The 6,000-nt window shown below is 41.9% G+C and overlaps 1 protein-coding gene across 3 annotated transcripts in view; it reads right to left on the reverse strand.

The window, feature by feature from the left end:
- The window catches only part of PAK1 (p21 (RAC1) activated kinase 1), a 72,760-nt gene extending 68,081 nt beyond the window's left edge, over nt 1–4,679 (reverse strand). Inside the window, exon 1 of one of the 3 annotated variants that reach the window (XM_075851361.1) lies at nt 4,461–4,679. The gene's annotated coding sequence lies outside the window, so the exon portion shown is untranslated. Of the gene's footprint in view, nt 1–4,440 lie in introns of all 3 variants that reach the window. The other 2 variants (XM_075851360.1, XM_075851363.1) reach the window with 2 other exon arrangements.
- Between the last annotated feature and the right edge of the window lie 1,321 nt (nt 4,680–6,000).

The following is a 6,000-nucleotide window of genomic DNA, read 5'->3' on the forward strand; positions in this document are numbered from 1 at the left end:
ACACACACAGTATATATACACACAGCACACACACAGCACACACACAGTATATATACACACAGCACACACACAGCACACACACAGTATATATACACACAGCACACACACACAGTATATATACACACAGTATATATACACACAGCACACACACACAGTATATATACACACAGCACATATACACACAGCGCACACACACAGTATATATACACACAGCACACACACACACACACATCATATATATACACACAGCACACACACATCACACACACAGTATATATACACACAGCACACACACACCATATATATACACACAGCACACACACACACACACATATACACACAGCACACACACAGTATATATACACACAGCACACACACACAGTATATATACACACAGCACACACACACAGTATATATACACACAGCACACACACACAGTATATATACACACAGCACACACACAGCACACACAGTATATATACACACAGCACACACACACAGTATATATACACACACACACAGTATATATACACACAGCACACACACAGTATATATACACACAGCATATATACACACAGCACACACACATCATATATATACACACAGCACACACACACACACAGCACACACACACAGTATATATACACACAGCACACACACACAGTATATATACACACAGCACACACACACAGTATATATACACACAGCACACACACACACAGTATATATACACACAGCACACACACACAGTATATATGCACACACACACAGTATATATACACACAGCACACACACACACAGTATATATACACACAGCACACACACCATATATATACACACAGCACACACACACACACACAGTATATATACACACATCACACACACAGTATATATACACACACAGAACACACACACACACACAGTATATATACACACAGCACACACACAGTATATATACACACAGAACACACACACACAGTATATATACACACAGCGCACACACACACACACACACACAGTATATATATATATACACACAGCACACACACACACACAGTATATATATATATACACACAGCACACACACACACACACAGTATATATATATATATATATACACACAGCACACACACACAGTATATATATACACACAGCACACACACACACACACAGTATATATATATACACACAGCACACACACACACACACACACACACACACACAGTATATATATACACACAGCACACACACACACAGTATATATATACACACAGCACACACACACACAGTATATATATACACACAGCACACACACACACAGTATATATATACACACAGCACACACACACACAGTATATATATACACACAGCACACACACACAGTATATATACACACAGCACACACACAGTATATATACACAGAACACACACACACAGTATATATACACAGCACACACACAGTATATATACACACAGCAGACAGTCCACACACAGTATATATACACAGCACAGTCCACACACACACAGTATATATACACACAGCACACACACAGTATATACACACAGCAGACAGTCCATACACAGTACATATACACAGCACACACACAGTATATATACACACACAGCACACACACAGTATATATACACACAGCACACACACACACAGTATATATACACACAGCACACACACACAGTATATACACACAGCAGACAGTCCATACACAGTACATATACACAGCACACACACACAGTATATATACACACAGCAGACAGTCCACACACAGTATATATACACAGCAGACAGTCCACACACAGTATATATACACAGCAGACAGTCCACACACAGTATATATACACAGCAGACAGTCCACACACAGTATATATACACAGCAGACAGTCCACACACAGTATATATACACAGCAGACAGTCCACACACAGTATATATACACAGCAGACAGTCCACACACACACAGTATATATACACAGCACACACTCCACACACACACAGTATATATACACACAGCACACACACACACAGTATATATACACACAGCACACACACACAGTATATACACACAGCAGACAGTCCATACACAGTACATATACACAGCACACACACACAGTATATATACACAGCAGACAGTCCACACACAGTATATATACACAGCAGACAGTCCACACACAGTATATATACACAGCAGACAGTCCACACACAGCAGACAGTCCACACACAGTATATATACACAGCAGACAGTCCACACACACACAGTATATATACACACAGCACACACACACAGTATATACACACAGCAGACAGTCCATACACAGTACATATACACAGCACACACACAGTATATATACACACACAGCACACACACAGTATATATACACACACAGCACACACACAGTATATATACACACAGCACACACACACAGTATATATACACACAGCACACACACACAGTATATATACACACAGCACACACACACAGTATATAAACACACAGCACACACACAGTATATATACACACAGCACACACACACAGTATATATACACACAGCACACACACACAGTATATATACACACAGCACACACACACAGTATATATACACAGCACACACACACACACAGTATATATACACACAGCACACACACACACACAGTATATATACACACAGCACACACACACACAGTATATATACACACAGCACACACACACAGTATATATACACACAGCATACACACACACACACAGTATATATACACACAGCACACACACAGTACATATACACAGCACACACACAGTATATATACACACACAGCACACACACAGTATATATACACACACAGCACACACACAGTATATATACACACAGCACACACACACAGTATATATACACACAGCACACACACACAGTATATATACACACAGCACACACAAACAGTATATATACACACAGCACACACACAGTATATATACACACACAGCACACACACAGTATATATACACACACAGCACACACACAATATATATACACACACAGCACACACACACAGTATATATACACACAGCAGACAGTCCACACACAGTATATATACACAGCAGACAGTCCACACACAGTATATATACACAGCAGACAGTCCACACACAGTATATATACACAGCAGACAGTCCACACACAGCAGACAGTCCACACACAGTATATATACACAGCAGACAGTCCACACACAGCAGACAGTCCACACACAGTATATATACACAGCAGACAGTCCACACACAGCAGACAGTCCACACACAGTATATACACACAGCAGACAGTCCATACACAGTACATATACACAGCACACACACACAGTATATATACACACAGCAGACAGTCCACACACAGTATATATACACAGCAGACAGTCCACACACAGTATATATACACAGCAGACAGTCCACACACAGTATATATACACAGCAGACAGTCCACACACAGCAGACAGTCCACACACAGTATATATACACAGCAGACAGTCCACACACAGCAGACAGTCCACACACAGTATATATACACAGCAGACAGTCCACACACAGCAGACAGTCCACACACAGTATATATACACAGCAGACAGTCCACACACAGTATATATACACAGCAGACAGTCCACACACAGTATATATACACAGCAGACAGTCCACACACAGTATATATACACAGCAGACAGTCCACACACAGTATATATACACAGCAGACAGTCCACACACAGTATATATACACAGCAGACAGTCCACACACAGTATATATACACAGCAGACAGTCCACACACACACAGTATATATACACACAGTATATACACACAGCAGACAGTCCACACACAGTATATATACACAGCAGACAGTCCACACACAGTATATATACACAGCAGACAGTCCACACACAGTATATATACACAGCAGACAGTCCACACACACACAGTATATACACACAGCAGACAGTCCACACACAGTATATACACACAGCAGACAGTCCACACACAGTATATATACACAGCAGACAGTCCACACACAGTATATATACACAGCAGACAGTCCACACACACACAGTATATATACACACAGCACACACACACAGTATATACACACAGCAGACAGTCCACACACAGTATATATACACAGCAGACAGTCCACACACAGTATATATACACAGCAGACAGTCCACACACACACACCACTATAAGTGTGTGTGTGTGTATATATATATATATATATATATATATATATAAAACAAAGTTTATATACAGTCACTACATAGAGTACAGTCTGGCATATCATCGCAGCATTCTGGGGGTGTGGACCTAGTGACAGGTGCCGCGGAGTGATACAATGTAACAAGAAGCAGTCCCTATGGACACTCAGAACAGCGGGCACAGCCACCAGCAGCTCAGGTGATACCTCCGGTCACATGACTCCACCTGTACAAGTGTCCGGTCCCGGCAGCAGCTCCTCTCCTCACACTTGGATACCAAATCGACCGCTCAGCCTCCTCCCTGCACGTTTCTCCTCCACACAGCAGCGGGTAATCCTGACACACAATCCCGGCGACCACACCGGCAATCTCCATACACCCACCGGTCCTCCTCCACTGCTCAGCACACTGACTGCTCACAGTCCACAGCCGCCCCTGGGTCCACGCCCACCACATGCTATACCCAATCCACACCCTCCTCAGATAAAGCTCCGCCTCCTATCACCACCCTGCTCAGGTCTCACCTTAGCACGTTCAACAGTAAGTGATGTGAAAACTCCGCCCACTAAAACCAGAGCCAATGAAATTGCACGCTAGGTTAGAGCCTCGTCCTTTTTTTTCATTGATGGTGATAAGCTCCTCCCTAAGTGACACGTGACCTTCCAGATGTGTAAATGGAGCTGACCAATACTGACTAATACTGATCACTATACCATGTACCATACCACACCATATCATATCACACCATATCACACCATATCATACCACACCATATCATACCACACCATATCACACCATATCATACCACACCATATCATATCACACCATATCACACCATATCATACCACACCATATCATACCACACCATATCACACCATATCATACCACACCATATCACACCATATCATATCACACCATATCACACCATATCATACCACACCATATCATATCACACCATATCACACCATATCATACCACACCATATCACACCATATCATATCACACCATATCATATCACACCATATCATATCACACCATATCATACCATATCACACCACACCACACCATACCACACCATATCACACCATATCATACCACACCACACCATATTATACCACACCATATCATATCACACCATATCATATCACACCATATCATACCATATCACACCACACCATATCACACCATATCATACCACACCACACCATATTATACCACACCATATCATATCACACCATATCATATCACACCATATCATATCACACCATATCATACCACACCATATCACACCATATCATATCACACCATATCATATCACACCATATCATATCACATCATATCATATCACACCATATCATACCACACCATATCACACCATACCATGTACCACACCATATCATACCACACCATATCACACCATATCATACCACACCATATCATACCACACCATATCACACCATACCATGTACCACACCATATCATACCACACCATATCACACCACACCATATCACACCATATCATACCACACCATATCATACCACACCATACCATGTGCCACACCACACCATACCATGTCATACCATACCACACCATATCACACCATACCACACCACACCATACCATACCATGTCATACCACACCATACCACACCATACCACACCATATCATACCACACCACAGCATACCACACCACAGCATACCACACCACACCATACCACACCATATCACACCACATCATACCACACCACACCATACCACACCATAT

This window comes from Rhinoderma darwinii, chromosome 2, assembly GCF_050947455.1.
Source record: "Rhinoderma darwinii isolate aRhiDar2 chromosome 2, aRhiDar2.hap1, whole genome shotgun sequence".
NCBI lineage: Eukaryota > Metazoa > Chordata > Amphibia > Anura > Rhinodermatidae > Rhinoderma > Rhinoderma darwinii.